The sequence below is a fragment of the Geotrypetes seraphini genome, chromosome 2 (genome assembly GCF_902459505.1).
Source record: "Geotrypetes seraphini chromosome 2, aGeoSer1.1, whole genome shotgun sequence".
In the NCBI taxonomy this organism is placed as follows: domain Eukaryota; kingdom Metazoa; phylum Chordata; class Amphibia; order Gymnophiona; family Dermophiidae; genus Geotrypetes; species Geotrypetes seraphini.
In genome coordinates, this window is record NC_047085.1 from 335,394,793 (window position 1) to 335,408,899 (window position 14,107).

Genomic DNA, 14,107 nt, shown 5'->3' on the forward strand with positions numbered 1-14,107 from the left:
AGCAAAGATATAATGACATAAAGACGTGATGTCAGTTTTTTGGTTGCAAATATTTTCTATTGTGTAGTTTTTAAATTTTTTTTTCTTTCTTTTTTGTGTCATTTGAAAGAGCATCTATTTTGCTACAAAAGTCACCCTGTTTCATTTTAGACCCGGCCTTGCTTTGGTCAGAATTAAGATCCCAAAAACGTGCATGCATGGATACCAGCAGATTCACTTACTCATTCTTTCTGTGCAGCAAAAGTGCCTGCCAGGACTTCCAGTGGCAATTTTATGAAGCTGAACTGCTGGAAGTCTCGGAGGCCATTTTTGCTGTAGAGAAAGAATGGACAGGAACGAGTGGGAATCACTCCTGCCCCAACACCCTGCTAGACCACCAGGAAATCGCAGTAGGCCAGGAGGGGTTTACTCTTGTGAGGGAGGGAACACTAGCTGCCAGCTGGTGAGGATGGGTGTAGGGACATGAGTAAGTGCTGAAATCTGTGGGTTTGATGGAGGGGGTTACAGCGATGGAAGGAAAAGATTACCAGGGGGCAGGAGGAGAGGATGGTGGGGAACCACAAGGAAGGCAAAGGGAGTAATGGTAGAATATAAACCCTCCGGTTTATATTCTAGTGGGCTTGAAATGTTTTATGGATTCCTCCAATCCCATCATAGGGTGATTTTCCTTGGCTGGTGGCAAAAAAAGTTCAATTCAGCTGTGACATGAAAGCCATTATTATGACTGCAAAGATTAATGAAATTTTTGAAGTTTTATATTGAGCAGCAGAACCATCGCTAAAGCAGGTAAAATGTCCTTCAAATGCTCAATGAGCTTTCTCAAAAACATATTCACAGCTATTGTATCATGGTGCAAGCAGTTATTGATCATGTATGTACAGAAATACTGGTTGGTAGGGTTGCAGTAAACAACAAAAGGGTGGAATGTTGCCCGACTGTTTTCCCAATGAAACCCCTGCACTGCATCCAGAACAATAAAGGCAGTGTCTCAAACTTTTTTTTAGCTCTGGAACACTAAACGAAGCAAATGTTTTTCACGGCACATTAGAATTGAAATTATAAAATTGCAAAACCAACAAAAAATTGAGCTCCCCCCCCCCTTTTACAAAAGCACGGAAGAGGTTTTTAGTGCTGGCCAGCATATTGAATGCTCTGCACTGCTCCGATGCTCATAGAAATACTATGACTGTTGGAGCAGCTCTGCACTGCTCCGATGCTCATAGAAATACTATGACTGTTGGAGCAGTGCAGAGCATTCAGCCCACCGGCTACCGCTAAAAACCTCTTCTGCGTTTTTGTAAAAGGGGAGGCTAATTTGAGTTATTTATTTAAAATTATTAAGCTATATATGGGTAATTGTAACAGTGGTGAAACTAGATAGAATAGAACTGCTAATCAATGTGATGGATGTGCTTGTTTTTGAGTGTAAATTAACTCAAAATACGGCTCAATAATTGACAAGCAATCACGCATTTCATCATGCACCATCTACAGTCTTCCTCTTTTTTAAAAATTTAATTTCTGTTAGAGCTGAAAATCCAAGTTTGCAAAGATAAGATCCAAATGGTAACAAAGCCTTGATTGCTTTGTTGCTCAAGTTAGGATAACTACAGCAGAGGATTTTGGTCTTCTGTTTTGGCACAGTTGTAACCGTACACACACAGATGCTCATAATCTTGTGTATGCGATGTACATGTCATTCTAGTGTATACTTACGAAAGGAATCTTTAAAAAGAAAGTAAAATTCTGGAATCTTTCGTGGCACACCCACAGTCTCTTTGGGGCACACAGTTTGAGAGACACTGAATAAAGGGATAATGCTCATCAAAGTCCATCACAATGATGACATGATCCTCCTTTTGATTTTCTTTCATTTCTTTTTGTAGAAAGGAACAGATGGAAATAGGATGCCTAAATCATAGTTTTACCAAGATAAATAAAACATCAGGATAAGCCAGGACTTGTCCATCAAGGTAGCCATTGTACAGTGGTCTCAAACATGCGGCCCACCAGTATTTTGAGGCCCTCGGTATGTTTATCATAATCACAAAAGTAAAATAAAACAGTTTCTTTGATCATAAGTCTCTTTAGCTATAAATGACAATATTATTATTAAGATTTAGCTAAAAGGAAAGATTGATAAACTATAAAGAGCTTTACCTCATGCAAAATTGTCATTTCTTTAATAAGATATTAAGTATTTTTTCTGAGGCCCTCCAAGCACCTACAAATCCAAAATGTGGCCCTGCAAAGGGTTTGAGTTTGAGACCACTGCCATTGTACTATAAAGGGCACAATGGTGTCCAGGTAGGGTATAATCCCAAAATCTCTGCCTCAGCACATTGCTAATATAACAAACATTTTCCATATGACACCACAGTTTCTTGCCAAGGTGATACTTTTGCATGTCTAGGCTTGCATGCAGTAAACACCACAGCACAACTTAACGTCAATTTTGAGGGGTCATTTATAAAGTACCTGACAAAGCAAGATAGTATCATAAGTTAAAAGCATGGTAAACACAAGAAGCTTAGCTGTTTTTCAAAATGACACATCTCTAGCTCATTTGCATTGTTACACAGTAGAGTGACAAAGATGGCTCTGTATAACATGGTGTATCTGCGCATGCAAATGATGCACGTCTTTGGGACCTTAATTCTGACCAATGCAAGGTCGGGTCCAAGATGAAACGGGGTGACTTTTGTAACAAAGAAGATGCTCTTTCAAATGACAAAAATAGAAAACTACACAATAGAGATATTTGCACCCAAAACTGGTGAAAATTTTAATAAAAAAGATATCACATCTTGTCATATCTTTACTTCCAGTTGCCTGAAAAGCCTCCTAGTGTAAATCCTGGGTCATGACTATTGGTCCAGTTATGGCCTGAATCAAAGTATAGGTCAGGAGCAATGAATAGTCAAAGCAGGCCTTAAATTTCTTATTGTAACATTTTTCACATAGTTTTCTGTGGAGGCAAGGTCATGTTAGGTTCCAAACTTTGAAAGGGTTGTACTAATCCAAAAAATTTTCAGTTCCCTAACAGGTTTTGTTGGTCTGCAGAACCTGGACAAAGTGGCTGTTTTGTGTTATGCGGACTGTGGCACTCTGAAGGTAACCTCCACTCAGCTGCTTGTTAATCTCAAACCAATAGAAGTCCAACCAAAATATTTTGCATGGTTTTGTTTGAAACCCTAGGGAACATCATCAAATTTTGTTCAATTTGGAGGAAGTTGAGTGTGGACATTTGGAATAGAAACATAGAAACATAGAAGATGACGGCAGAAAAGGGCCATAGCCCATCAAGTCAGCCCACTCTAATGACCCACCCCCTTGATTTTACCCCCCTAGAGATCCCACATGTGTATCCCATTTCCTTTTAAAATCTGGCACGCTGCTGGCCTCAATCACCTGAAGTGGAAGTTAATTCCAATGATCGACCACCCTTTCGGTGAAGAAAAACTTCCTGGTGTCGCCATGAAATTTCCCACCCCTGATTTTCAGCGGGTGCCCTCTTGTGGCTGATGGACCTTTAAGAAAGAAGATATCATCTTCCACCTCGATGCGGCCCGTGATATATTTAAACGTTTCAATCATGTCTCCTCTCTCTCTCTCCGTTTCTCGAGTGAGTATAGCTGCAATCTGTTCAGCCTTTCCTCTTTGAGATCTTTGAGCCCCGAGACCATCCTGGTGGCCATTCGTTGAACTGACTCAACTCTCAGCACATCTTTGTAGTAATGTGGTCTCCAGAATTGTACACACTATTCCAGATGAGGTCTCACCATGGATCTGTACAACAGCATTATGACTTCGGGCTTCCGGCTGACGAAACTCCTACGGATACAACCTATCATTTGTCTTGCCTTTGATGAAGCCTTCTCCACTTGATTGGCAGTTTTCATGTCTTCGCTAATGATCACCCCTAAGTCAAGTTCTGCCTTAGTCCTAGCTAAGGTCTCACTATTTAGTGTGTAAGTTCTGCATGGATTTCTGCTGCCAAGGTGCATTACCTTACATTTTTTGCATTGAAGCTTAGCTGCCAAGTCGAGGACCAATGTTCCAATAGAAGTAGGTCCTGCGTCATACTGTCGGGCAAAGTGCTCTTACTTACTTGTTGCATAGTTTGGCGTTATCAGCGAATAATGTGATTTTACCTTGAAGCCCCTGAGTCAGGTCTCCTACGAATATTTTGAACAGGATCGGGCCCAAGACCGAGCCCTGCGGCACTCCACTGGTCACCTCTGACGTTTTGGAAAGGGTACCGTTTACCTCTACTCTCTGAAGTCTACCGTTTAGCCAATCCTTGACCCATGCAGTTAATGTTTCTCCCAATCCCATCGATTTCATCTTGCTCAATAACTGGCGGTGTGGGACGCTATCAAAAGCCTTACTGAAGTCCAAGTACATGACGTCTAGGGACTCCCCTGCATCCAGCTTTCTTGTTACCCAGTCAAAGAACCTAATTAGATTGGATTGTCAGGACCTTCCCTTGGTAAATCCATGCTGGCGGGGGTCCCGTAGATTCTCCTCATCCAGGATCGTATCTAATTTATGCTTGATTAGTGTTTCCATGAGCTTACTCACCGGTCTGTAATTCGCAGCCTCTGTCCTGCAGCTCTTTTTGTGGAGTGGGATGACATTAGCTGTTTTCCAGTTCAAGGGGACTCTTCTCGTACTCGGGGAAAGATTGAAGAGCATGGATAACGGCTCTGCCAGGACATCATACAACTCTATAATCACCCTGGGGTGTAGATTGTCCGGTCCCATGGCTTTGTTCACTTTGAGTCTTGATAGTTCGCAGTAGACGCTGCTGGGTGTAAACTCGAAATTCCAAAACGGGTCTTCCAACCTTTCCCTTGCTTGCAACTGTGGATCAGACCCCGGCGCCTCACAGGTAAAGACTGAACAGAAGTATTCATTTAGTAACATAGAAACATAGAAATAGACGGCAGATAAGGGCCACGGCCCATCTAGTCTGCCCACCCTAATGACCCTCCCCTACCTTTGCCCTGTGAATAGATCCCATGTGTCGATCCCATTTAGCCTTAAAATCAGGCACGCTGCTGGCCTCAATCACCTGCAGTGGAAGACTATTCCAGCGATCAACCACCCTTTCAGTGAAAAATAATTTCCTGGTGTCACCTCGCAGTTTCCCGCCCCTGATTTTCCACAGATGCCCTCTTGTTGCCGTGGGACCCTTGAAAAAGAAGATATCTTCCTCCGCCTCGATGCAGCCAGTGAGATGCTTTCCTAAGGCGTTGTATCCCATCTGTATTTCTTTTTCTATCACTGATGTACCTGAAGAAGGATTTATCCCCCTTCTTAATGTCCTTTGCTAGATTCTCTTCTATTCGAAGCTTGGCCTCTCTGACTGCCATTTTGACAGCTTTAGACCTGGCCAGATAGTCTTCTTTTGCCTCTCCCTTTCCTGATTGTTTGTAGGAAATAAATGCTTTTTTCTTTATTTTAACAAAGTCCAATATTTCTGTAGTGAACCACTGGGGTCTATTATTTCTCTGTCGTTTGCTTACTGTTTTTATATACCGTTTTGTTGCTTTATGTAGGGTAGATTTCAGGGTTGACCACATAGGCTCTACATTATCTGTTTCTACTTGGTCTTGCAGTGCCCGATGGACGAAATCTCCCATTTGTTTGAAGTCAGTGCCCCGAAAGTTGAGGACCTTTGTTGTTGTGTTTGATCTAGTGAAACCTTTCCTGAGGTTGAACCATACCATGTTGTGGTCGCTGGAGGCCAGCGTATCACCTACCAAAACTTCCGATACGCTTTCTCCATTGGTGAGTACCAGGTCCAGTATTGCCTGGTCCCTAGTGGGCTCCAATACCAATTGTTTGAGTCATGCTCCCTTTATGGAGATTAATAACCTGCTGCCGCTGGTTGTTGTGGCAAGTGTGTTCCATTCTGCATCGGGCATATTGAAGTCCCCTAACAATACTGTGTCCCCACACAAAGTGATGTTCTCTATGTCTTCGATTAATTCCATATCCTCGTCTTCCTGTTGTCTTGGAGGTCTGTATATCACACCAAGATACAGGCATTTTTCGTTTCCTCTTGCCAGGTTTACCCAGAGGGATTCCCTGGTGTACTTGACATCTGTGATTCTGGTAGTTTTGATGTCTTCTTTAGTGTATAGTGCTACCCCTCCTCCTAACTTGCCCTCCCTGTCTCGACGAAGTAAGTTGTAACCCGGTATAACCATATCCCACCCATGTGAGTCCGTGAACCAAGTCTCGGATATTGCCACTACGTCTAGGTCAGCGTTCGTTATTTCTGTCTCTAAATCCAGAATTTTATTGCCCAAACTGTGTGCATTAACATACATAGCCCTCCATACCTTATGTTTGCTAAGTCCCTGTGTAGAGTTTCCCGCCTGAGTTGGTGTGACTCCTAAAGTATTGTTTTCAGTGTATGCAATTACCTCGGACTCAGTAGTGTAATTGCAACTCACCTCCTCTGGATAGTTGCTTACTGCACTAGTATGTGAGTGGGGACCCTCCCCCAACTTACCTAGTTTAAAGCCCTACGAAGTAGGTGGGCTAGTCGATGTCCGAAGACATTCTTGCCTCTTCTGGTCAGGTGGAGTCCGTCTGGTCCCTGCAGTGCCTCTCCGTGGTTTAGGAATCTGAAGTTCATCTAATTTGCACCATCCGTGTAGTCACTCGTTAGTCCTCTGGATACGCTCCTCCCTGGCTCTACCCTTGCCTCTTACTGGGAGGATAGAGGAGAAGACCACCTGCACTCCCATCCGCCTCAGCTTCTCACCCAGGGCTCCAAAGTCTTTGGGTATGTTTTCCGGGGTGTTCCTGGCAGTGTCTTTCGTTCCGACGTGGATGAGAAGCATGGGGAAGTGGTCCTGGGGTTTGAGAAGTCTATCTAGACAGGTGGTGACATCTCGGATTCTGGCTCCAGGCAGACAGCAAACCTCCCTCGATTGCATATCTGGTCTGCATATTGGTCCCTCGGTACCCCTCAGCATGGAGTCCCCAATGACTACCACTCTGCGCTTCTTCGGGGGGAGCCGATCAGTTGTCCCCGGAACTGGAGCCATTTGTTGGACATCTTCCTGTACCTTGTCGGCAGTCTCTTCCTATAAGATCTGGAATCTGTTCCTCAGGGTGATTTGTGGGGTTGATGTAAAAATGCTCTGTTTGAGAGAAAGAGAAGCTGTGCTTGCCTGTGGAGGAGGTTACCAGCTGCCAGGAGTCGGCGTCTCCAGCCATTTCCTGTACCCCAATCGTTGGTTTCAAAGCTGAAGGTTTGGGTGTCACGAGGATGGACTTGTCATGTGCCTGCTCGGTGATTTGGGACAGCTCCTGGATGACTCCGTCGATGAAAGCCTCATCCTCTCTGATGCTTCTCAAGCGCTTCACCTCCTCCCTTAGGCTCCTCAGTTCCTGTAAGATGTCTCCGTCTAGCTGGCCCATCTCCTCTGTCTGTGTAGAGACTGTAGTGTACTGCTGGGGGATGGCCTCGGTCTGCACATAGAGCGAGGCCATCTCCCAGCAGTACACTACAGTCTCTACACATAAGAAGCAAGATAAGCCTTATATGAGCACATGGAAGTGAGGACATACCTTTTCTCAAAGGTCTCTTCATACACTGCAAGTAGGATTTGTATTACTCTATCCCAAAATCTTATTATTCACTGAATAGCATACTGCAGCTTTCCTGGATTTAAATGGTTATTAAAAGTATCCAAGTCTTCCAATGTCAAATTGGGCAAGTCATGATTAGCAAAAAAAAAAAAAAAAGGATATACAATCAGGCCCTGATTCTCTAAAAGTGCGTCCCGATTTTAGGCAGCTGTAGACGTCCTACAGCTGTCTAATCAGCCAATCGGGATGTACGCTTTAAAAAAAAAAATGCTCTCCAGGCAGGCCTGAAGGCGCCTCCGGGAGCCTAGGGAGACCCGCAAGATGCCTAAGCTCGTCTAAGGGCCTTAGGCGGGCCTTAGGCTGAACCTAGGCGGCCCTACGCGTCTCCCTAGTAGATGAGAAGCTTAAAAATGTAGGCCAGCAAATTGCTGGTCTACATTGTAAGTAGACGCGGCCGCTATACTTATCGCGGCAAGGGATCTCTCTGCCACTATAAGTATAGCGGGCCGTGGCCCTGATCGATCACTGGCAGGAGGGTGCCCAACCCTCCTGCCCGAAGACGCACCCCCCCCCCCCGACACTACCGACCGCTCCCCCCCCGACACTACCGACCGCCCCCCCCCCCGACATTACCGATCCCCCCCCCCCCCGATCAAATATCGGTCGCTGGCAGGAGGGTGCCCAATCCCTCCTGCCCGAATGACGCACCCCCCCGGCGCTAACAACCCCACTTCCACCAAACCTGTTCTTACAGATGGGTTCTTTGCACGTCGAACAAGCAGGCACGCCTCGTCGAAATGAGGCGGGCCCGCCCCTTTCCCGGCCCATCCCGCCGAAGCCTAAGGGCCTGATTGGCCCAGGCTCTAGAAAGCCTGGTACCAATCAGGCCTTAGGCATAGCGGGTCCGCCCATCCCCACTTAATCTAAGGCCTGATTGGCCAATCAGACCTTATGACTTAGTAGGGAATGGGTGGACCCGCTATTCCTAAGGGCCTGATTTGGTCCAGGCTTCTAGAGCCTGGGTCCAATCAGGCCTTAGGCTTCGGCGGGATGGCTGGAAGGGGCGGGGCCAGCCTCATTTCGACGAGGCTTGCCTGCTTGCTCGACGTGCAAGACCCATCTGTAAGAACAGGTTTTGGGGGAGTGGGGGTTGTTAGCGCCGGGGGGGGGTGGCATCTTCGGGCAGGAGGGATTGGGCACCCTCCTGCCAGCGACCGAATATTGTCGGGGGGGGCGGTCGGTTGTGTCGGGGAGGGGGGTGCGTCTTCGGGCAGGAGGGTTTGGGCACCCTCCTGCCAGTGATCGGTCAGGGGGCCACGGCCCGCTATAAACTTATAGCGGCAGAGAGATCCCTTGCCGCAATAAGTGTAGCGGGCCGTGTCTAATCTAACCCGATTCTCTAACCCGCGTCTGTAACATGGACGCCGGTTACAGAATCGGGGTTTAGTTTAGGCCGATTCTGAATAGGACGCCTCTCCCGGGCGTCCTATACAGAATCAGGGCCTAGGTGTCTTGCGGGCCTCGCCTTCAATATAGGCGGCCCTGCCTGGGGAGCATTTTTTTTAAAAAAAACGTGCATCCCGATTGGCTGATTAGACAGCTGTAGGACGCTACAGCTGCCTAAAATCGGGACGCACTTTTAGAGAATCAGGGCCTCAGTGTCCCAGATGTTTATGCTGTATACAATGTTTTATAATAGTCATGGAACACATGACAAATATATGTCTTTTCTTTTTTTTTTTTTTTTTAGATGGTCACCCTGTGCATCACTCAATACGGGGATAAATCTAGATCCAGCAGTCATATGTATCAGTTTACAAGACAGATGCCTATTTTATAATCCTATTGAAAGAAATGGTGACGGCCTCTCTATAAGGTATTAAATGTATGTTGATGCAACAACTCATTTAAATTACCCTGCAATTGAATATTTTATTCTTTATTATCTTATGTCCTGCAAGTATATTGTGACTTTATTATCTTTAGTCATATTGTATGTAAACTCTTGTTGAGCATTTTTTATTGGCGTTTTTAGTACTAGAATCAGATGATTCATACACTTAAAGGAAAATTTCAAATATGAAATTTTTACCTTTTAACACTGCTTCCCTGTGTTCTAAAACTAACCCTGAGGTAACATTGTGTTGTTGGTTTAACAATGCTGAACTCCTCCCATGTATCATTCAAAAACTTATGAAAGTTTTCATTCCTAAATTCCCCTAGGCAGCTGCCATAAAGGTGGTTAGTCATATTGGCTAAGATGAATTATTATTTTGACAGTCATGTAGTCTTAGATACCACAATGTATTATGTTAATAGAAGGAAGGAAGGAACCGTATATGCTGAGAGGTGAGAGGATGATATGCATGGATGGGGAGAGGGACCTTAGGGTGATAGTGTCTGAAGATCTAAAGGCGAAAAAACAGTGTGACAAGGTGGTGTCTGCTGCCAGAAGGATGCTGGGCGGTATAAAGAGAGGCATAACCAGTAGAAGAAAGAAGATGTTGATGCCCTTATACAGGTCGTTGGTGAGGTCCCACTTGAAGCATTGTGTTCAGTTTTGGAGACCATTTCTGGTGAAGGATGTAAAAAGATTTGAAGCGGTCCAGAGGAGGGCAATTAAAATGATGGGAAGTTTGAGCCAGAAAACATATGAGGAGAGACTGGAAGCCCTGAATATGTATACCCTAGAAGAAAGGAGGGACAGGGGAAATATAATTCAGACATTCAAATACTTGAAAGGTATTAACGTAGAACAAAATCTTTTCCAGAGAAAGGAAAATGGTAAAACCAGAGGACATAATTTGAGGTTGAAGGGTGGTAGATTCAAAAGCAATGTTAGGAAATTCTACTTTACAGAGATGGATGCCTGGAATGTGCTCCCGAGAGAGGTGATGGAGAGGGAAAACGGTTCTGGAGTTCAAAGAAGTGTGGGATGAACACAGAGGATCTAGAATCAGAAAATAATAGTAAATATTGAAGAACTAAGGCCAGTATTGGGCAGACTTGCGCGGTATGTGTCTAGTATGTGGCCTTTTGGTTGAGGATGGGTGCTGGGGAAGGGCTTCAATGGCTGGGAGGGGGTGGATGGACTGGAGTGAGCTTTGACAAAGACTTCAGCAGTTGGAGCCCAAGCACAGTACCAAGTAGAACTTTGTATTCTTGGCCAGAAATAGCTAAGAAGAAATTTTTTTTTTTTTAAATTAAATTGAATCAGGTGGGCAGACTGGATAGACCAATCAGGTCTTTATTTTGCCATCATCTACTATGTTACTATGTATCACCTGACCGCATTCTGTAATTTAAAGATAATATAATCCAATCAACTCTGTGAGTAGGTTTACTCTCCAGGATGCAACACTTGCCAAATTTCTGTTAAACCTAAGCTTGGGCAAAGTAAGTGCCACTCCCCTCCTTTGACAAGGGTTGGCTCCTGGGCAAAGAACTCCAGTTCTATCCAAGCCAGGGTCTGCTACTGCATTAAAGTTGCTTTGCACCAGAACTGTACTCCAGAAAAGCCCAACAAAATATTTACAAGGTGGAAAAAGGTTTATGTCATAAAGATTGCAGAAAACAACAAAAATAGTTGAAACAGAAGATTTAGATGTGCCAGTTTGTAGTTTTAATAAAGCGTCCAATAACATAAAAAGCAATCCACAAAGGATATAAACAGTCACAAGTGACCCATAGAATAAAAACAAGCCAAATGTTGTTTAAAATTTCAAATGACTCGACATAGGCCGTGTTTTGGCAAAATTAAAATTGCCTTCCTCGGGGGTCCTAATGGGTCCTAGAAGATGGAAAAAGATAAAAGATTTGGATAAATTACCAAGAATAAGTGATGGTGCACACGTGACAAAAAATTAATGGTAAGTTGTTATATGAGGTGAAACAAAATGATGAAAAATATGACAGGACAAACAGTGGTCATTAATCTGCAGAGAAGAAAAAGTATTGTAGTGATGAAAGCTCTTGAGAAGTGAAAAATAGTGATACCAAAATTGTAGTAAGTGCATCATAGAAATAAACCACTGAAACAGTGACCAATGAGACCGATGAAGCAAAAAGTGAACTCAATTATATCATGGCCCTTGTACATTTTTTGGTCAGTAATATATTAATGAAAAAACAAGTGGTATTTTGGAAAACATGAAAACAGACATACTTTGCCTGTCTTATATATAAAAGAAAATATGTCTACGAAGAGACAAAAAGGATAATGTTAACTGATACTCTATACCAGGGGTGCCCAAAAGGTCGATCGCAATCGCGTTGCCTTCACATTCTATTTGCTTCCCGACTCAGAAGCGCCGAGCCAACCAACTTCCCTACCCAGAAATGACGTCTGGGAGAGGAATTCTGGTCGGCCCAACGCTTCTGTGTGGGGAAGCAGGGAGAGCTTGGGGCGGTGGTGGTTTAGAGGCCTGTTCCCAATGGTGACGGCAGTGACTTGGGAGCAGGCAGGGAGACAGAAAGAAGGGGGAGTAGGGAGACAGAAAGAAAGAAAGAAGAGAAAAAGAAAGAAAGGGGGACAGGAAGACAGAAAGAAAGGGGGCATGGAGAGAGAAAGACAGAAAGAAAGAAGGGGCAGGGAGTCAAAAATAAAGAAAGGGGAGGGGGCAGGGAGAGAGGAAGAAAAAGTTGGGGGAAGGAATGAGGTCTGGAAGCATAGAGCAGGCTGAAAGAAGGGAAGAAATATTGGATGCACAGTCAGAAGAATAAAGTGCAACCAGAGACTCATGAAATCACCAGACTACAAAGGATGGAAAAATGATTTTATTTTTAATTTAGTTATCAAAATGTGTCCATTTTGAGAATTTATATCTGCTGTCTATATTTTGCACTATGGCCCCCTTTTACTAAACCGCAATAGCAGTTTTTAGTGCAGGGAGCCTATGAGCATCGAGAGCAGCGCAGGGCATTCAGCACAGCTCCCTGCACTAAAAACCGCTATTGCGGTTTAGTAAAAAGGGAGGGGGGTATATTTGTCTATTTTTGTATAGTTGTTCCTGAAGTGATATTGCATAAAGTCATCTGCCTTGACCTCTTTGAAAACCCGCAGAATATAAATGATGATTAACATTTTCTCTGCGTACAGTGTGCTTTGTGTTTTTTTAAATTTTATTGTTGGTAGATCATTTTGACTTGGTCATTTTAAAAGTAGCTTGCAAGCCCAAAAAGTGTGGGCACTCCTGCTCTATACGATGTGTATAGAGTAATAAGCAAAATCTCTGCTTACTCTCTTTCTGCCTGCAGAATGCTTTGGATCAGACAGCGGGTGATTTAGCATCTAAGGCTAACTTAAGCAGACTACCCTTTAAACATAGAAACATGATGGCAGATAAAGGCCAAATGGCCCATCTAGTCTAGAGATCTGCACGGGAACGGGGATCATGGGAATCCCAAGGGGATCCTCCCTAGGTCAATGGGACTCCCACAAGGACCCCTCCAAGGCCGACAGGACTCCCAAGGGGATGGAACTGGGGTTCCTATTCCGAGGCCTACCTAATTTCCAGTCTGGTCAGGAAGAATTAATGTGAGACCTTCTCCAATTGTAATCACCAACAAGTAGGTTCCTCTGCCCCAGTCAAACATTCTTGACTCATTTTTGTACAATTCTCTCCAGCTTCACTGGGGCAGAAACAATAAAAATGAAAACATAGGGCAGCTTTCCAGTATGCAGTTGCAACTGAAAGGCTGAGGATAGGGAGGTTTCATCTTTAAAAACAGGTAATGCCCCTTTCAAATTCTCATCAGTTTGTTCCTTAGTGATGATAAAGCTGCTTTGCTGTATTATCTTTGAAGCTGCTGATAGGTGTTTTGCATATTGATATGTAAAAACAAGGTAACAGAAGAATAATAGTGGTTCTGTTGATGATAGTACTTAAAGGCATTTCATAAATGGAAAAATGCACAAGGATTGCATGTAGGAAGAGAGGATAGATTTTTTTTTGGGGGGTGAGGGGAAGGGAAGTAAATAAGCTGTTGTAAAAATGCTGCCAAGATATGCAATTGTGAAGCTTCCTCACATTCTTCGTCCATTAAAGGATAATATGCAAGGACTGCAACTAAGCCATTTAATTTTATCCTGTAAGTAGTTCTGCCATTTCTTTAATAGCATTGTTGAGAAATGGTGCTGATGGAAATTCAGAGATTTCAGTCTCTCACCTAAAAAAGCCACTTTTTTTCAGGGGTATAATGGATTGGAAAAGGGCCGCAGTTCCCATATTAGACTGCAGATTGCACAGGAGCTGTGGGGGAAAGTTAAGTAGAGAAAAAGAAATTGCAGTGACCTCCAGTAATCGGCTTATCCAGCTCAGAACCTTTTTTGAAGAGGCTATTTGCAACAACTTCTGTGGTGACTTAGTAGACACGGACTGCTGTCTGCATTGTGGGGAACCCAAATTTGGGTTTAATCTAGTTCAGGTTGGAAAGGTATTTTACTCTCTTAGCAAGCAACTAATCGCTTATGCATGGGCATAAGTTCAGCATA

At 44.0% G+C, this 14,107-nt stretch overlaps 1 protein-coding gene across 4 annotated transcripts in view; it reads left to right on the forward strand.

The window, feature by feature from the left end:
- The window catches only part of RALA (RAS like proto-oncogene A), a 77,519-nt gene that overhangs the window by 24,960 nt on the left and 38,452 nt on the right, over positions 1 to 14,107 (forward strand). For 2 of the 4 annotated variants that reach the window (XM_033930249.1, XM_033930247.1), the window contains one exon: positions 9,365 to 9,490. The exons of 1 other annotated variant lie outside the window; for it this stretch is intronic. The gene's annotated coding sequence lies outside the window, so the exon portion shown is untranslated. Of the gene's footprint in view, positions 1 to 9,364; positions 9,500 to 14,107 lie in introns of all 4 variants that reach the window. One more of the 4 variants, XM_033930248.1, reaches the window with a different exon arrangement.